Below are 21,128 nucleotides of genomic sequence, written 5' to 3'. Positions count from 1 at the left end.
TGACTGATAGATTCTGGAGCCCTTTTTTGTTGTCACAACGGGGTGGAAGCGTTCTCTGGCCTTTAGGGTGTGTTTAGTTTTCCCCAATACACAGTACAGCCCCACCAGCAATGATCCCGGCCACAACGGCCACAACGCTGCAGGTGAGAAACCCTGGATTAACAGAAGCACGGCGGATGGATGCAAGGCGCCCGCGCAATGGCTTACGCATAGGATGGATGGCGCTGTGGGTCTCTGAGCTCTGAGACCTGGTGTGCAGGGAAAGCGGCTGCAGGGTGCCTCTCCGAGTGGGCTCATGGCTATCCTAATTCACCACTGACACAGGGCACCCATGCCTCTGTCCTCCTCTGGTCCAAGGAAGCAGCTGTCCGTCTCTTTGGGCCCAGGCCGGCACTAGGAAGTGTCCAATGCATATTCATGGAGTCTGGCGATGTGTATATTTACCTGTGTGCAGATGCTTACATTTCTGCCAGCATTCACAGGAATCTGGGGATGTGTTCCCACCGGGCAGAGAGAAGGACCAGAAAGTTAGGTGTCCATCAAAGACTTGCCTTTATTTTATGCTGCTCAGTTTTGATGGGCTTTTTAGGACGTGGATTTGTTCCTTTTTCAAATTCGTAAATCAAAATGTCAAATAAAAGCTAACAGCGTCATATTCTGGCTCCAAGCCTACCACCAAACTTTGGGGACACCTCAAAAACAGTTTCTGATATGAGGGCTTAAGAACCTGGCAAAGGCCTCAGTGTGAACAGAGGCTGTGTGCTTGAAACTGATCATCTGATAGACTCATGCTTAGGGAACCAGCCAAGCAAGCCAGGGGAGAACTATGGGACTGGAAGACGGTAATCACTGATATTTTAGCAAAAGTGTTAAGGCCAGCATTATGGGAAAAAGAGAAAGAACTCTGTACATTCTTACCATGGTTTTATGATTTGGCATTTTGTGTATCATAAAGAACATTCTGGGACTTGTGGGTATTTTGGACTCGCAAATGGCTAGACTGGGCTTGGGGCCCACCCCAGAATGACCTGGGGGTTCCGGGATCTCCTGCAGGGAGGCCCCCTGGGCAGTTTGCTCAATGAACTGATGTTCCCAGGAAGGATCGGGGAGTCAGGCACCCCCACTTGATCCAGGTGGGGAGGCAGAGGCTGTTGAGCATGGTCTGCCCTGCAGCTCACCTTAGGTCCCGCCCCGAGGCAAGGTGAGTGAGGGTGCTGGGATGGTTTCACTCCATCTCTGTAAGCAGGGAAGCGGTGTGCTGAGGTCCTGAACGAGCCTGGCACAAAGGTGGGTACCCCCTGCCTGGAATATTTCATCCCCGGCCCACCTCTCACCTGGAAAACTTGTCCCCAGGCCTCAGTCTCTCTTCTGTGGAGTCTCAGACCCCCAGAGTTGAGGCAGGCACTCCTCACATGTTGGAATTGCCCCCTGACCCTGGAGGGTGGGGAGGCCTGGTAGGTGCTGTGCTTATAGATGCCACATCCCCAGAGCTCCGTACTGCATTACCCCTATTAAGGAGTGACAAGTGACTGGAGGCACAGAGCCCTCCGTGCAGCTCGCTTGGTGTCTGTGAATAGCGGAGGGCACTGCCCCCCAGGAGACTGGATCCTCTGCAGGCACAGGTCCTTGGCACAGGGGCTGGCACTCCCAGGCCAGGGGCCGCAGGCATTGGCAGAGGGCTGCCCCTTGTAGCCCCCTGACCCTGCTGCAGCAGCAGCTTCTGGGCTCTGTGACCCTGTGGCAGCTCACAGCGTAGGACCTGGAAGGGAGGGGCCTTCAGGATTGCTGACAGCTGAGAAAGCCCTTTCAAGGGTGCCTCCTGAAAGAGATGGGAAAGGAAAGTTCTAGAATGAGGGAAGGAAGTTCCCAGAAGAATAGTGAGTGTAAGTAGAGTCCAAGTTTGACCGTTACCTTGATGCTGGTTTTCCCCATGGTCATGTGGCCCGGAAACATGGATCAGACCTCAGTCACCCCTTAGTCATATTTCTAGGAAATAATCCCTCCATGGGATAAATTGCAGCATATTGCCCATAAAACAGGTATTTCCTATGTCACAGCAAAAAGTTAAGTGTTCCTGAATAAAAGGCATTCATTCATTCATTCATTGACGATCAGTAATCTTTTTTTGATTGTAAATCTTGGACAAATGTTTTGGGTTTTGCTTTGTTTTGCTTTACACTGTTTTGTGGCAGAATCAGCCCAGAAGTCAGCATTCAAAAGAAGGCCTGAGTGACAGCCTCAGATCATCTAACAGGACAGCCTCCCCCAGGCGCTCTGTCCCCTGCAACCTGATTCCGCCTTCAGTCCTGAAAGATGCGACAGACAGTTTGTGGACCAGCCAGCTTGATATTCCAGACCCCTTGAAATATCTGCTTAGAGTAAATAAACGGGCTCCAGTTTCGAGTAAATAAATTAGCCCTGGGATTCATCAGTTGTCTTCCCCTTTAATTATACTGGAACCCTTCCTGGGGCCTCAGGGTTTGCTTATCAAAACCCCTGGGCAGGAGGTATGGGGAGTGGGGAGGCTGTGGGGTCAGCGCCTGGAGGGGAGGCGGGGCAGCAGGGGCACCGAGGGGGAGCCTGGCTGAGCCCAGGGGAGGCCTAAGGACAGGATGACTCAGGAATATTCCACAGCAGTCAGAGCCAGTGCTCAGAAGAGACGGAGAAAAAACCGTAAAGATGGAAAGAGTTCTGCTAACAGAACAGGAGCGCTCGGGGAAACGGGCCAGCAGGGGCTCTGGGCAGCACGCCTTCGGGTTTGTGCCACCACAGAACCTCACAACTGCCTGCTCGCGGGCTCTGCTTCCCTTCACGGCTCCACGATCACCCTCAGGCTCAAGCCCGGGACCGTGAGCTGCCTGGGCCTCTCCCTGGCTCCCACATCCGCCGTGCCAGCAAGTCCAGAATGGCTTTTAATTTAAACAAGGCTGAGTGTGCCCATGACTAAAATGCACACTCATTTCGCCTTCAGTCACCCTGGTGACACCGGCATCAATGTCTCAGTTTCCAGACTCCGAATTCCAGGCACCTGGATGGCAGAGGTCCAGCCTCCGGAACTGTCAGCCATAAACATGGTTGTGCAAGTGCCCGGCTGTGGCATTCTGCTACTGCAGCCTGGTAGTCCACAGACCGGTCTCTGCTGTCAGCTGGGTCAGTCCTAGAGGCCTCCACCTGCTCCTCCTTGGTCTCTCTGTCGTTCCTAACTCAGGGTGCAATTTACAGGGCCCCCCACCCTTAACCCACCACCAGACGTCCCCCTCCCTGAGGCTCCCCAGGGTGCTGGCCCCTCTGCTCCTCCCCGGCATAGCGATGGAGCACCCATTGTGGAGGCCTCCTTACTGTGGCCACTTACTGGAAAGCCCTTGTCCAATACCCTCATTTTCCAGGTGAGAGAATTGATCTACAGTGACAAGCTCAAGTTCACACACCCACGGGGTCAGTGTCATTCGACAGAACTCCCTCGCGGGTGTGCCACCTGTGCAGCTGACTCCTCGCTCAGAAGGACACTGTGCTTGGTTTTAAGGATCTGCTGTTGCTGTCTTGAAATTCCTAATGCATTTTGGACAAGAGGCCCCATGTTTTCATTCTGCACTGGGCCCTACAAATGATGTAGCCGGGCCTGTGGGCTGAACCAGGGTTAGAACTCAGGTCCCCTGAGCAAGCCTGGAGCATGGTCAGCACCTCGCCTGACGCCTGAGTGCTGGTGACGCTGAACCAATGCATTTCCCTGCTGTGATATTTAAAGCTAAGAGGCCGAGGCCGAGGCCTGAAAGCCCCTGATGAAGGACATCCCAGATTCCCTGGCTGCTGCATCACTCCAGCAAGCAAGAGAGCTGGTGCTTTTCCTTCCTGTAAAAACGCCCTCCTGGGACACTCGATTGCTATCCTACCCGGGGCTACAGGCAGCTAGTCTCAGAGTCACAGAAGGTCATTTTGGCATCAGGGCCAGGAAAGGAAAATAGGTCAGGAGAGCTCCAGAGGTAGGAAAGATGTATAGGGTGAAGAGATCCTATAAGCATTATGAGAGCTGCTAAAATTGGGAGATAGATGTTACAAGCCTAAAAAAATGAGCCATAAACCTCTCCACCAGCTTTGTTCCACATCTTTCATGAAAACTCCAGCACATGTGTCTTTTAAGGACACTGATGAATGAAGCACTACGCCTTCGTCTGTCCCAGTATAATGCTGCTTAGCTTCAGCAGGTCACTGCAGCCAAGTAGAAGGAAAGGGAGTCTTAAGTAGATCAGAATTTGCCACAAGGGGTACATTTACTTGACAACTTCATCTGCATAAATCCCTGTATCCCTGAGATGCCCGTTTTCTATACCTTGGACTGCACACTTACTCTTACTGAATTATTTAATTGGGAGTGAATTATGTCTCTCTCTGCAACGGGACCACCTCGCCCCAACCATCAAGAGCCCCTAACTGGACAGCCAGTATAACTCCAAGGAGGAAGAGGCCGGGTGGTTCACACTCCTGAGGCCCAGTGAAGGATTCTGGTCCAAGAAGTGAGCTTGTCATCCACAGTTCAGAAATTGTGATTTAGTTATACCTGTCTCTCAATTTTCACTCAGTCAGTTTAACCATCTGGGGAATAAGTCAATGAGAAAAATTAACAGTTAAAAGCATATGACCACTAATTTCAGAATAAAATGTCCAGAAAAAAAGTGAAGGTTCTTAAATGTCATGTTCTAGGTGGCCTTTTAGAAGACACCCACTTTACGTATGGGGAAAGGCACACCCTAAGTGGGGAGCACAAAGTTCTATAGGCACAGTGTATGGGATACAGTCCAGGTCTTCTGTTCACGTGGACATGAGGGAGAGAACCGCTGGGAAGTCAGGTACTTGGAAAGTGGAAAAAATTGCCTGGGGTCTACTTATTCCTTTCCAGGTCCGTTTGGATATTAGAATATTCTACTGCCTTTATGTTTGATTCCCATCAGCCTTCTATGCAGTCAGCCATGGAATGCAGCGGTGATGTTTCATTCCCGTGGAAATGTTCTGTTTTCTGAGGACATAGGGGTTCCAAGTGGGATTTGCGGTCTTTCCTCCCAGTGACCAGGAAGCCAGGGCCCACAGGCTGGGCTGCCAGATTTTCCTGACTCCATCTCAAGAAATGAATCCTGCTGCCCTGCCATCCTGCTAACGGCCCACAGGTTGTTCCACATTTTAGGGCCTGTGTGGACATCTTTGCACATCTGCCTTTAGATGGTTGATGGTAGGCCCGTGACAGCTGTCGGCTGACCAGATGGCATGTGGATAAAGAAAGAGCAGGAAGTCAGAGCAATGCCTGTTGAAGTCTGTCCTGGCCTTGGGCAGGGACAGGGTTTGTGGCCAAGGTCACACTCTGGCAGAACCACCAGAACCTCGTCCCCTGCAAGGTCATCCTGTGAGATGTTTCCACTTCATGATGGGCAGGAGGGCCAGACCCTGGCTTTCGGCAGCTCCAACGGGCTTGGAACACCAATCCCGGGGCAGGCTCTCTGCTGCCTCCACCTAGTCGCAGGGCCTCAGGGGAAAGGCACGGGGCCCAGGGAGCAGAGAGAAGCACGCTGGGTGAGGCTGCCTCCTGGGACACACCGTCGGCAGCCTGGCACCAGCCCCGGAGCTTCCACTGTCCGTAACTCTGTCCCCCAACTCATTTCCCTCTGCTGGGAGCCAGCACTTTCGGTAATGAAAATGCTCACATCTCTGGCTCCCAGAGTCCTGGCTTCTGACGCCCAAACCAGGGTGACTGGGGAAGGGGGCCTTGTACAAGGCTGACTGCGCAGGACGGGGCCTCCAGTCTCCTGGGACTTCTTCTCTGCCCCACTCAGAGCCTTGCCTTCAATCTAACCCGATGCCATGACGGAGTACCTGTGACTCCGGGCGTAGATGAGGGCGGAGGTGGGGACCTGGTGCCTGTCTTTGGTGTTCCGTGTTCCTCCTTCTGGCTGAGGATTCACAGCCATCCAGGGGCGATAGCACCCTGGTCTGTGAGGAAGCGGGTTTAACTAAAGTGTGACTGTGCTGCATGGGAGCTGCACGCAGGAATTGCAGTGGGCCTGGCAGAGCAACTGGTTCAGGGCAGCAGGGGCGCAAATGCGAATGTAAGGAAGGCATTGTTTCTTCAAGAGGAGATGTAGGAGAAAGAAGCCACTGTCTGACAAGGGAAGAGAGGAAAGAGGGCACACTCCCCAGACAGAAGCTTCTCCTCTAGCAGGGCCACCAGCCGGACGCCCAGCCCTGAGTTGCCTCCCCGATGGTCGGGCCCGAACCTCAGCCGCACAGGGGATTCTGAGCTGGCGCTCCTGGGGGATTCACACACTGGCTAATGTTACAGGCGCGCGCGTGTGTGAAGTGCATACACACACTGAAAACTAATAAATAAGACAAACACCTGTGCACCCCCCACCCAAATAAAAAGTAAGGTGTGATGGAAGGTGAGAAGTCAGGACTGCAGGGCTCCCTTTGCTTTTTTTAAACAGTTTTATTGCCTGTGTATGTATTTGTAAGCAACATATTGTTTAGTTTAGAAAAATGAAATAATAAGCACAAACGTATTTGTATAAAGAAAACACAGTGTTGCTGCTAGAACTGAGGACTCCTGGGAGAATGAGCTGAACTGTCTCTGAGTCAGGGTCTGACTTCTGCTTCCTAAGAGTTAGGAAGAGCCCCTTCCGGGGGAGTTAGAAGCAAGACCTCACATGAATCCTGGGAGCCATCTGGACTGCCCTCCTTGGGGCATCAGCAGGGTGGGCGAGGGGCGGGGTTGGGCGCCCGCAAAATGTGGATCAGAGCGAGTGTGCTGGGCGGTCCTTTCTGCTGCTAAGCACACCGGCTCAACTCCGGCTATCGGAAGGAAGTCGAGTCCAAACATTTGTACGGTAAAGTAAGAGTTCTCGAGTGGACCAGGGCCCAGGATACTGAGAGAAGAGCGGGAAACCTCATCAGCACTCAAGCAGGACTTGCCAAGGTGGGCCAGGCGGACGCAGGCATTCAGTCCTCAGGTGAGAGATGCAGGCGAGGGCAGCAGTGACCAGGATGCTGAGCCAAACAGGCGCGTCTGCAGTCACACAGTGCCAGCCTGGAAGTGCTGTCCGTCAGCGTACGTGGGCCGTGCTGGGGTCACCCCCAGCCCCAGAGGTACACAAAGCCTCCTGTTCCTGAACCTTTTAGAGTCACGCTGGCTCTCAGCTTTTTCCTGCCAGTTGAGAGTCAGTCTCCAAGGTCAGCTTAAGTCAGTAACAGCCACATGCAACTGCTGTCCCGTCCTCCAAATGTTGCTGTCACTCAGTCGGTTACCTCCTCTTGTGCCCAGCCGGGCCTCGGGATCTGTCTCTGTCTCTAACTGATCTAGCAAAGAGTAACTGGGTGTCGTTTCAGAGAGAAAAATTGGACCCGCAGAGTAGATCGGCCACCCTGGCCTCCATCTTCTCCTTTGACTTCCCTTTTCACCTGGCGTTGCGGCTTCAGGTGCCAGAGGTCTTCAGCCCGGGGCCCATGCAGCCCTGAGACTAGAGGAGAGGTTCCCAAGGGGGCCGGGTGCGAGGCAGGGGGGCGTCCTCTTCAGAGTCTGCTTCCTGAGCGAGCCTCCCTCAAGGACCCTCTCGGGGTGACTGCGAGGCTCCCCTTCCTGCTCTGTTTCTCACCCGCCTCGTGAAGGACGTGCCTCACAACCACCCCCAGGGCCCCCCGCAGGGGGGCATCTCAGTACGGGTGCTGGTCTTGAAAATGCAAACGGCTCTAAGGACTAGGTAACAAATTCCTTGACAAGCCAGGTGCTGGTTTCTAAATGATTGCTTTCAAGAAAATCATTAGTTGATTGATCATTAAAATTATTTTTTTCTGGACAAACGAGCAGTACCTGTTTTTGGCACATAACTCAAAAAGTTCAAGGCATTAGGGGTGACACTGTTTTTTTAAAAACTAAAAAATTTCTGTACAAGGGCAAAATTCTCAGTTTTGATAGCTGTTAAAATAAAAAAATAGGAATAGTTTCCATACTGAATTCCAACTCAGCTAGTAGCAGGACACTTAGACACAAAAACTCATTGAAAATTGAAGAAGCTTCATCCAGCTCATGAAGAGAGGAATTTCTGATAGCATTTCCTCCTTATGATGAATATTTACACATCGAAATCTGGAATCTACTTGCATTTTGATAAATTCTTGGCTACTAATAATTGTAGTGATAATGGGTCTAGAGGAAATTTTTGGCACCTAGAGTCTTACGGTCACAGGGTATTAGAAACATATTTCAGTTCCTGTTCGTGGGCACACTTGTCTTTAATCCAGAGACGTATAATCAATACAATACTTTCAAACTTAAAATGTTTTACATCAGATGAAATTCTGTGGCAATAGAAATATGAGTCCAAAGAGAAAAGGAGGGGTGCAAAATTGCCAACTTCTAAAGAAGAGCTTTATGTTGCTGGTTTTATTTTGGTGGATGATAGTGTGTATTAATTCATTGTGGTATTTGGGGTCTATTGGATTATTTAGAAAAGTGATGTTGCTATTTTACCTTAAATGTCAATAGTTAAAATGCACTGGAAATTTCATCTGTTGAAACTATTTAAACTTACAGGAGAAAAATGAATAACTTAAAAATATGTAAGGAGTGCATCAGTTTACAAAAGTCATTTGTTGCTACTAGTAGCACTGGATTGGGAATCTGGTCAGGGGCTGGTGGCTTTGAAGCCAATAGTAGCCAGACTTAGTCCCCACCAACGGATGTATTGGAAACTGAGTTCTACCTAAACCCTCGCTACAGTGCAAGTGTGTTTGGAAGAGGATGAACTTTGGGATTCTTCACAGTTGCCATTGTTTTTTAGGTCCATGTGAACATGTGGTTTCCAAGATAACTGAGACACGGTCAGTGCTGAGCTATTTTGCAGGAATCTCAGGGCCACCACCATCGTGGCTGTATCAGGAATGCTGCTCTCTGGGTTTTTCCAGAACCCTTACTGTGTATTCCTCATTTGACTGTTTGTATAGCAGGACTCATGCATATTGGGGAAGGAGGAGCTTTCATTTCCTGAGACTTTTTCATCTAGAGAGGGAGTTTCATCATCTTTCTGTTTCCATTTACTGTGGCTGATTCCTCACAACCTCACATTCTCCCTCTTCCAAAACTATTATATTAGTTTCTTACGGCTTCTGTAAATTAAGTATCCAAAATGGGTGGCTTAAAATAACAGACATTTATTGTCTTATCATTCTGGAAACTAGAAGTCTGCAATCAAGCTGTCATTAGAGCCATGTTATCCCTGAAGGACCTGGGGAGGATCCTTCCTCTCCTCTTCCTAGCATCTCACAGTTGCAGCAATACTCGGTGGTCCTTGGTTTGCAGCTGCGTAATTCAGATCTCTGTCTCTGCTGTCACGGGGCTTCCTCTCTGTGTACATTCAAATCCTCTTCCATCTGGGCATATCTTTTTTTTTTTGTATCATTAATCTACCATTACATGAGCAACATTATGGTTACTAGATTCCCCCCATCATCAAGTCCCCACCACATACCCCATTACAGTCACTTTCCATCAGTGTAGTAAGATGCTGCAGAGTCATCTTCTCTGTGTTGTACTGCCCTCCCCGTGCCCCGTCCCCCCTTACATTATGTCTGCTCTGGGCATATCTTTTTGTCTCTTTTTATATGAACACCAGTCATAGAGCATTGGGACCCAACCTAATGACCTAATCTTACCTTAAATACATCTGCAAAGGCCCTATTTCCAAATAAGGTCACTTTCACAGGTACTGAGTATTAGGGTTTCAATGTATCGTTTTGGGGGGATATAATTCAAACCATTACACGTTCCAGGGTATGTTAAAAACCCTTCCATAATCTACGTTTCCATCTTAGGCCACTAGAAAAAGAACAAATTAAATCCAAAGTAAGCAGAAATAAATAAATAAATATACAAACACCGAAATTAATAAAACTGAAAACAAGAAATCAATAAACAATGAAACCAAAAGCTGATTCTCTGGGGAAAAATATATGTAAAATCAATAAGCCTATAGCCAGTTTAACTAGAAAAAAGAGAAACCGCAAATTGTTATTATCACAAACATCTCAGGAGACATCACTATTGATCCCCTAGAAGGACAATAAAGGAATATTATGAACAACTCTGTGTCCATAAATTTGATAACCTAGATGAAAGGGATCAATTCCTTGAAAAATGCAATTTGATAAAACTCATACAAGAAGAAATAGACAATTTTAACAGGCCTATGTCTATTAACTAAACTGAATCAATAATAAATAACTTTCCAAAACAGAAAGCGTCAGGTCCAGATGGGTTCACTAGTGAATTATACCAAACATTCAAAGAAGAAATTCTACCAATTCTCTGCAATCTCTTCTAGGAAATAGAAGCAGAGGGAATAGTTCCTAATTTATTCTATGAGGCTAGCATGACCTTAAGACCAAAACCAGACAAAGACATTACAAGAAAACTACAGACCCCTACCTCCCACGCACAAACATGCTAAAATTCTCAACAAAATATTTTCAAATCAAATACAATAATATTTAAAAAGAATTGTACGCCATGGCCCAGTGGGATTTATCCCACATATGCAAGGCTTGTTCAACATTCAAAAATGAGTTAATGTGATCCATTACATCAACTGGATAAAGAAGAAAAATCACATGATTATATCCATAGGTACAGAGAAAGTACTTGACAAAATCTAACACACACTTGTAATAACTCTCAGCAAACTAGGAATAGAGAACTTCCTCAAGTGGATAAAGAACATCTATAAAAAACAGTACATATAGCATTATACTTAGAAACTAGAAGCCTTCCCACTAAGATCAAGAACAAGACAAGGGTGTCTCCTCTCACCACTGTATTCATACTGGAAATGCAAGCTAATGCAATAAGACAAGAAAAGGAAATAAAAGATATACACATTGGGGAGGAAGGAAAAACTGCAAAGGACATGGTTGTCTGTGTAGAAAATCTGAAAGAATCAGCAAAATAACTAGAACTAACAAGTGATTATAGCAAAGTTTCTGGATAAAAGCTAAATATGCAAAAGCCAATCATATTCCTACATTCCAACAAAAAATTGGAATTTGAATTAAAAACACATTAGCATTTACATTAGTACTCAAAAAAATGGAATGCTTAGGTATGAATCTAACAAAATATGTATAAGATCTATATGAGGAAAACTACAAAAACTACTGATTAAAGAAATTAAAGAACTAAATAAATGGAGAGAGATTCCTTGTTCATGGGTAGGAAGATTCAATGTTATCAAGATATCAGTTCTTCACACCTTGATCTACAGATTCAACTTAATCCCAATAAAAGTCCCAGAAAGTTATTTTATGAATATCAGCAAACTGATTCTAAAATTTATATAAGAGGCAAAGACCCAGAATTGCCAGTGTAATATTGAAGGAGAACAAAGTCAGAGGGCTGGTGCTGCCTGATTTAAGACCTACTATGAAGCCACAGTGATCAAGGGAGTATGATTTTGGTAAAGAATTGACATATATATCAATGGAACACAATAGAGAGCCCAGAAACAGATTCACATAAATATAGTCAACTGTTCTTTGATCAATAGGTTAAGGCAACACAGTGGAGAAAAGATAGCCTTTCAATAAAAGATGCTAGAACAGCTGGACATTCATAGGCCAGAAAATGAGTCTAGCCACAGACCTTACATTCTGACAAAGATTAACTCAAAATTGGTCATGTACCTAAACGTAAAATGCAAAACTATAAAGTTCCTAGAGATAACATGGGAGAAAATCTAGATGATCTTGGGTATGGTGATGACTTCTTAGATATAACACCAAAGGTATAATCTGTGAAAGGAATAACTGATAAACTGGACTTCATTAACTAAAATGTAAAACTTCTGCTCTGCAAAGACACTATTAAGAGACTAAGAAAACAAACCACAGACTAGGAGAAATTATTTGCAAAACACATGTATGATCAAAGACTGTTATCCCAAATTACAAAGAACTCTTAAAATTCAACAATAAGAAAACAAACAACCCAATTAAAAAATGGGCAAAAGATCTAAACAGATAACTCGCCAAAAAAGATATACAAGTAACAGGCAAGCATATAAAAAGATGCTCCACATTATATCACTGGGGAAATGAAAATAAAAACAAGATACCACTACACACCTACTAAAATGGCCCAAATCCAGAATACAGACAACACTAGGATGTGAGGTGAGGATGTGGAGCAACAGGAACTATCATTTATTACTGGTAAAAATACAAAATGGTATGGCCAGGATATCCAGCAATCATGCTCCTTGTTATTTATCCAAAGGAGTTGAAAACGTAGGTTCACACAAAAAGCTGCACACAGATGTTTCTAGTGACTCTATTCACAATTGCCAAAACTTGGAAGCAACCAAGATGTTCAGTAGATGAACGGGCAAACCGTGGTACATCCAGACAATGGGTTATTATCAGTGCTAAAAAGAAACGAGCTGTCAAGCCAAAAAACATGGAGGAAATTTAAATGCATATTAGTAAGAGAAAGAAGCTAATCTGAAAAAGCAGCATACATACGATTCCAACTGTATCTTATTCTGGAAAAGGCAAAACTAAGAAGATCAGTGGTCTTCAGAGGTTATGGGGAGGGAGGGATAAACAGGGAAAGCACAGAGAATTTTAAGCAGCGGGACTATTCTACACAGTCCCATAATGGTGGATACATGTCACTATAAATTCGTCCACACACCTACAATGTACAACGCCAAGAGTGGACTCTAACTATGGGCTTTCCATGATAATGCTGTGTCCGAGTTTCGTGAATTGTAACAAATGCACCACACTGGTGAGGGTGTTGATAATGGGGGAGGCTGTGCATGTGAGGGGACCAGGCACATACAAGAACTGTCTGCACTTCCACTCAGTATTGCTGTGTACCTAAAACTGCTCTAAAACATAAAGTTTATTTGAAAGGAAAAACATTTTCTCCTGCTTTTCAGTTTGAGGCGTATGCTTACCAGTATTGATTTGGCATTAGAAAAACAAGGATTTGAAGTCTTTATCTGCCCTGATTTGGGTAAGTTAATGTCTCTGAATCAGTTTTCTTATCTCTAAGGTAGAATTTAGTAGGATTGTACGAGTCTAGAATCTAGAACTATTTTGAGTTCTACATGAGCTAGTGTGAGTAGGTGATATTTATATAAAGAAAATCCTTTGGGAGACAGGAGTTCCTAAAGTTGACTTCCCTTCTGGGGAAGGAAGTCAAAATCAAACTCTCCTGTTTTATTGTTCGATCTGTTTCTATTTTAATGTGCCTCAGGGGGATACATTCTTATTATCATAATCCTTGGCTCATGACACAGTACACTTGATCCATGATCTCTTTTAGTTTCTTTATTTACATATACATCCTAAATGAGCACACATGCACTCTCCACCAGACCCAAGAAGTGGATAATCAATTGTAAATTACAACAAGCAGCGGGCTCCATGCAGCCCACCCTTCCCCAAAGCCCACCCACCATCCAGAACATCACACTGCTCACACCTTCCTTGGTCAGCAAACATATCAATCTTAATCCCCTGCAAAGAAAGTCTTAAGTCCTGTAATATAGTTTCTGCCCCACTGGGAGCTGCCATTCAGCACGTGTTGAATAAATGAACTGCCCATGACATGAGCTAATGCCCAATATGAGAATGTAATGTAATTTCTTTGACAAACACCAAAATGAAGGAAGGAGTGGTAAAGTCAGCTATTACAGGGACTTGAGGCAGTGTCACTACATCGACCAAGTCTAGGTCGTGCAAAAAGCATGAGCAGGAACGGATGCTTTAAAATGCGTCAAAGACACAGGAAGAATGGTGGGAATGGTTGGACTGAAACACCCACTGTCTCAAGGGAGTTGCCTAAAACTACGATTGCAAGTCAAGACATAAAAGAAGTATAAAACGGCATTGCTCCAGTTGTGCTCTTTGGGCTTCGTGCATCTGATTGAGCAAAGCTAACAATTGTTCAAAGCCATCTGGACTCGCTTCAAAGCTACCGTATCAGGATCATTATTGACAGAACTGTTGTTAACAAGCCTTCCAGGTGATACTTGCACACGCAAAGTTTAAGACTCACTGGTATACAGGAACCATAAATTCCTGACCTCCTATTTCCTGAAGACTATTTCTCCCCAACCTGTTAAAAATATCATTCACTAGGGCAAAGATAAAGATGCACCTGCCCTGAGGGGCAATTGCCAGAGAAGTGCCGGCCTGTGTCTGGGGAGAGGCCGGGGTGGGTGGCGGGTAGTTGGCTGTTGTTGTGCCTCAGCTGCCTCCGAGCTTCCCCAAACCTTTTCCTTATGGCTCAGGCACTACTGGAAGTCACTCTCTACCTTGTTCTGAGAGTTACAGAGAAGCACTTGATGCCATCAGTCATCTGCTAACCAGGCTGGCTTATTTCCTCTGAGCCTAGTTGCTCATTGTGTGAACCAGATAATTTTTAAGACTCCGCTCTAGCATCTTCACATGGTAGAAGCCATGTGATCGTGGAGAAAGGACCCCAGACCAGACCTCAGAAGACCAGGGCTCAATCCAAGCTCCAGCTCTTGTTAGGCCTCGGATTTTCAGGGAGTTCCTTAATTTACCTGAGCTTATTTATCAGTTTTGAGATCTTGAAATGAGCATAGTGAATTTACCATCCAGAGATTTTTATGGGGATTAAATGAGAAAATGTGAATGAAAACATTCTGAAACATTTGTATCAGCAAAATGTCAGGCATGGCCCCATGTTTGTGAGCAGAAGCAGTACCCCAGTTAGCATCCCCGGTGCCTCTCTGGGGGCACTTTGCTGTTCCAAGGGGTGGTTACTACTGGGGTAAAAGCCATTGTTCTAATGGGTCAATAGATGTGAACATTTGTAAGGCCCATGAGAGAGACTGCCAAATTGCCCTCTACAGAAATTATCTAGATTTACCTCCAGTCAGCCCTGTATGTGCATAGTACTTCCTACCCCTCGGGTCAGCACTGAGAGTTACGTTTTATTGTCATGTTTGCAAATTTGGTCTTGTTTAAATTAATGTTTCTTAAGTCTGCAGTGAGGTTGACATTTAAAAAATATGTTTACAATGTATTTGCATCTCCTCTTCTGTCGCATTTCTGTTCTAATGAGACAACACACAGAGTACTTGCACAGCATCAGTAGTATATAAAGGGCCAATGTTTTATTGAATTTCTTACTTCACTCATCATGCTTTATGGCATTTCTTGACACATAAAAAAATGTTTTTAATTTAATGGTAGTCAAAACATTTTAAGCATGAGATGTGTCAGCTAATATTTATAATACCATAGATAAATTTTTTTTTATCACATTTGCAGCATGAATTCACCCTCCCCCACTCCTTCCCCTCTTAGAAATGTACTTTGGAACAGTTTACATTACATAGATATTATATGTTTTCAATTTTAAAATAAGAGCCCCAGGTTGAATTGCCTGACCTTAGATTCTTATTAATAGGTAATGTAAACATGTTTCCCATGTATAATACTTAGAGATTATTTCCTGTTGACTTTATTTTCATAAACATTATTTTTATTCATAAAGGTTTTGAAATTTAAGGAAACATTTTAATTTTTAACCTCTCAGTCATGTTATCCCCACATTGTTCTTCTTAATTTTGTGCAATTGTTTTCTTTCATCTTTTCATTATATTTTTCAAATCATTTCTCCATTCCTTCAAAAATTATTTATTGAGGACCTACTAAAATAAGATGATGTTTTAGGTGTGGAGGATGTAACGGTCAACAAAATGGGCAGATTCTTAACCTTCATGATGCAAATAAATGCAGTCTAGTATCATGTGTTTTATTATTGTTTCTCAAAGAAAGATTTATTTGTCCAATTTTTCCCTTAATTTGTTATTAGTATGTACACTTGTCTTTATTATTTCCTTTTTACTATTTTCTCATATTGGTTTTTTAAAAATTTTGTTCCGACATCCTTTCCTGAATGTTTACTGTTTTTATTTTCATTTTCCGTAGTTAATCTTGAAGGAATTTTGGGCTATGAAATTAACCCTGACTATAACATTGGTTCCAACCTGTATGCTTTATTTGCAGTCATCTTTTAGGTTATACATTTAACTTCGGCTGATTCTAAATGTATTGATTTTTATGTTTGGAAATTCTTGCATTGCATTTCTTCCTAGCAAGCTTCTCCAAGCAACTTCCAAGAATGTATTACAGTTTTTCATGTTTATTTGTAAAACTCTTTAACTTGGTACTTTAAGTAGAGTTTATTTTAGATGACATCAGGTAAGGATTGAATTTCATTTTTTTTGTCTTTAACTTGCAAACCATGTTCTCAGCACTATTTATTAAGTAGTTCTCCTTTCCCCACTAATTTATGATGTCACCATTTTTCTTTATATTAAGTTCTTATATATCTTGTCTATGAGCAGTCTCCTTTATTTAGATGTGTTTATTTTTTAATTACTCTGAGTTTATAACATGTTTTAAGGGTTTCCTCATTACTCATTTTTAAAGGAAATTATTAGCTCTTCTACCTATTTTTTTAAAGATTACCTTTCAATATAAAAAAATACAACAGAAAATTGGTGGACTGTCATTGAACCTATTGCTAATTTTGGGTAAAAATTTCATATTTAAACACTGATAAGTTTTTCCATCCAGGAACCTGACAAGTTTCTCCAAGCCTCTCAAGTTATTTGTCTTTAGAGGTTTCCTGTGAGAAACACACTCACTGGTCCAAATTCAGTAAGTGGACATGGAGACAGAGAACAGTGGAGTGATGCTTTAATGGCAGTCCTGCAAGATCAGGGGTCTGGTGGGCAGACACACCTGGGGAGATCAGCGCGGTAATTTATCACCTAGCGTGCCAGTCCCTCCCCTGCTTCCTCATTGGCTGGGTACTACAGGGTTCACAGTCTTTCCCAGATGTTGACTAAGCCAGTTATATCTTTCCCTTACATTTGTCTTAATTTTATTGGTAGGTTTAAAAAACTCTCAAACAGGTAGAGCCAGGCCCTTACCAATACCCCCCCAAACCCCCACTCTCAGCCTGGGCAGCTTCCTGGCGTATTTTCTACCGCGTGGCCCTTTGTTAATACCTTACTGTTACAATGTTTAGACCTCCTGGTGGGTTTTACGCTTTTTCTAATATCCTATAGTTATTTCTTTTTTTTTCTTGAATGGATTCTTACATTTTTTTGGCTAAATTTATTCCTGGGTATATGTTATATATATTTGCATGTATACACAAAATATACATATATACACACATACACACAGTGGATGTTTTTCTTATCAGTATTGCCATTGATAAGAAGGTTAATAATCTGTTGATGTTTATTTAGTTATATCTCACAAGCAATTTCTTCTTTTAAAGTTATTTCTCTTACATGTCTTACTGCCTTGGCTACAATTTCTAGAGCAATGTTAAAGAAGAGGGTGACCATGGGCGCCCTTTCCTGGCCTTACCTCTAATGGGTCTTCCTAGAGCATTGCAGCTTTAATTATGATGCTAATTATTATTTTGACATTGATACTAAGTATTTTTAAAAGAAAATCGCCTTTCTCCCTCACAGTACAATATTATTTCATACTTCGGACATACTAGCTGTTGAGTTTCTGCTATGTGTTAACACTATAATGTAGGGAAGAGATCAGAAGGTCTGCAAAATGATGTTATTTGCCTATTTTCAAGCTAGAGCTAACCCCCTCATCTCCTGGCGAAATGAGGTCTGCACTTTGTTTCTCCAAATTTAAATTAACTCCACAGTAATTCTACCCTCATTAAAGCTGCCTTCCGTTGTTTTTGATTTGCTGAATCTGTCACATATGATCCCTCTTTATCACTTCTCATTGACTAAGACTGAGTTTTCCACATCTTTGCCTATAAAGAGGAAAAAGAAAAAAGAAGGAAAAGTACAAGGTATTCTCTCTCCGTGGTATCCACTCTCAGCTCCTTCTCTAACTTGGAATCCATCGCTGCTGCTATTACCGTGTCTGATGTCTTGAGGCTCAGCAACAGTAGAATTTGCAAGTCACAGAAGGTCACAGTTTTTATTTTCTCTTTCAGTGAGACTTGCCATTTATTGAAAAGGAATCTTTTTTTTCTGACGGTTGTGCAATTTCTTTTTGTAATTTGTAAACTAGAAATAAGCAGTTGTGCTGATTTTTATTTTGATTCTTGAGGACCCACAGAAAGCAGTTTTCTTTTCTACATTGTGTTCTCTGGTGGGGCAATTATTTTGTGAGTGGAATGTATGGATTTTCTTTTTAACTTTTAGTGTTTTATGATGTCAGTTGCTGCTTGCAAGTTTTTGGACAGCCACCTATCATCCTGCTGCTCCCCCGGTGGCATCTGGGTGCTTTCCCACCTTCTCACATCTGTGCCAGCCGTGGCTTGTAAGAGCCAGGGGGCCTCTTAGCCGTCATGTGGCCCACTATTTCCCAGAACCTGTCCAGGGGACTCTAATTTTGAAAGACGACCTTTGCCAAAGGGATCTAGAGGTCAAATTCACCAATTTGTAATGAACAGAGAAGTCTTGCGTTAAGAAGCGTACCTCACTTGTTTAACCCAGAGTTTTCCAAACATTTTATCATGTAACCCTTTCCTTGCCAAAGAACAGTATCAGTTCTGCAAAACACGTTGAAAAAGACACCACCCTTCCCTGTTCCTCACAGAGGAGTCTCCCCGGGTCCCGAGTGACTGGTGAACTGAAGCTTGTATCAAGGCACCATGCGAATCACCTAAATTATTTATAACTGTGCCTAGTTTCTGGTGCAATCTCTATGTAAATATAACCTCATAACATCTGTGGAGACACATCGCTCTTCAGTGTGAGTTCAGCCCATCTCTGCTCTGCTGTCTTCATAAACCGGGAGTCTTTCCGGGTGTCTTGGATCTCTGGGCTCTTGTGGCTGTGGACACCTGTGCTGATGACCTCACGCTTCAGGTAGCGTCCTGGCACCCGGTCAGCTACTCTTCTTATTGAGGGCAGCTCTGGCACAGCGTATTTCCATCCGGGGCCACTGCAGGCCCGTCGGGGTTACCAGCACCCAGTGATGCTGAGGCCAGTGCCCTGAGACATTTATCTAGAAGCACCCATTCCATTTTCTCCTCCCAAGGCCCAGGGCTGCACCGGTGACCTCAGCAAACCCACCTGCCAAAGGGCTTGGAGCTGTTTTCCCAGGAAGGAGGGAAGGGCTTGGCTCCTCTTTTATCCTCCTTTGTTTGATCTCCCTTTAATGGAGGGGGGAGAGCGGGGGTGGGGGGAGGGGACAGGGGTTGAGCACTTACCCTAGAGCTCCAGGTGGGGGTGGGGTTAGGAGTCCAGAGCAAAGCCATCTGAGTACAGAGAAAGTTAACAGCTGCCTGCGCCCAGGGGCAGGGCCCGGGGCCTGAATCTCTGTATCAGGGGAGGTTTGTCAAGGATCCTCCGCACCACCCTTCCAGGGAATTCAGGTTAAAGTGCAAATTCCCACAGACCCAGGAAAGGAGCAATTTTCCCTTAGGTGGATCCTGAGAACTGGATTTTTAAACAAGCCCCAGAGAAAGTGTGAGATGGTTTGTTTCCAGAAATACAAACCATCTTTTCCTTAATGGAGCCTTTGAACTCAGCTGGCAGATAGTATCTCCTGGTCTAAGGACAGGACCGGTGTCTTTTTCCTCCCCCCGCCTTTGCCCGCTGCTCAGTGAGCCACCCGCCCAGCCCTTCCTCCCTCCGACTGTCCGGACTCGGTGACCTCCTCCTCTGCTCCCAGGGAAACCCTCCAGCTCTGAGCTGCTGGGAGCAAACCAAACAAACACGGAAGGGCCGCTTCAGGCTGCTTCAAATAAGCTGCGACAAAGGGGCCCGTAAGTCTTCCTAGATCCCTTAGCGCCCGCACCCCTCCCGGACCTGGGGTCCTCCAACAGCGCCAAACAGCAACCACACAACAAAGAGAACCTCAGGCCCCTCCTCCTGCTTTTGGAAAAGGCTGCCAACCGGAGATTCAGTCTGGCCTCCCGCTGGCCTGGCCAGTTCACCTGCGCTGGCCGATCCCCAAACAACAGAGCAAATAAACAACATCAAGTTAGATTCTGGCTTCTTGAGAAAAAATGTAGTTAGCATTGTTTGATACATTCATAAACTGTGAATGCAAAAATATCTCCAGAATAACAAACAGGACTCCTTTGTGTGTAAGCGTATTAGTAAGACGACTGGAGGAGGATTTTGGCTTGTGGTATCTTTCTAAAAGAATATGCATGTTCCCTTACTTATCAACGCATAAAAACAAGCATTTGTGGAGCACTTACTACGTGTCATATATATAGTGTGTGTGCAACACACATACCACAGCGAACATTTATCAAATGCTTACTATATGACAGCCCCTGAGTAAAACAGTGTATGTGCTTATCCCACTTAATCCTTGCCACAGTGGGAGAGTTTTACAGTTGAGAAAATTGAGCCTTACAGTGCTTTGAGGTCACAGATTTATGAGCTTCTGAATTGGAAGTAAAACACAGCCTAAGTTGAACTCCAGTCCTTTATTATATAATATTCCTTATAATCTTACTGGCTAATACCTGTTTTCATAACCCAGATATTCCGTGGTCCTGGGAGAGGGAAGTGGTGCGAATAAATCACATTCTGGCGGTTCCCTACAGAGCTGGCCTTCCAGGCGACCTCACTGGGGGTCTGTTTCCGGGTCAGGAGGAGGCACCTTTCTGGTCTGAGCTCAGGCTACTGAGACACACTGAGGCTTCAGGCCACCAGTAAGAGGCTGCTCCCACGAGGGGCATCTCCGGAGAGGGACCCAGCAGCCCCCTCCTACGTGTGCAGGGGCCCTGTCTCGGCCCAGGTCTTCGAAAAGGACGTTGGATAGACTCTCCATATATAAATTCCATTTCTGTATTTAAATTTTCTCTTCTCTTTTCAGAAAGAATCTACAATACCAACTGCTTTCAAATCAAAGTGCCGCCATGCTGCTGACAGCTGGTGTTCTGGAGTCTGATTTCCTGACCCTGATTCGAGACCCTGGCTTTGCCCTCAGACCTCCTATCATTCCCAAATGCCATTAGCCCACGGCCGCCCCTTGCTGATGCCCTGGTGGGACCATCCCGTGTTCAGCTAAATTAGGTAAAGCGTGGCCTTAAA

Source organism: Manis javanica, chromosome 12, assembly GCF_040802235.1.
Source record: "Manis javanica isolate MJ-LG chromosome 12, MJ_LKY, whole genome shotgun sequence".
Taxonomy (NCBI): Eukaryota; Metazoa; Chordata; class Mammalia; order Pholidota; family Manidae; genus Manis; species Manis javanica.
Note: the sequence above shows the minus strand (reverse complement) of the source record.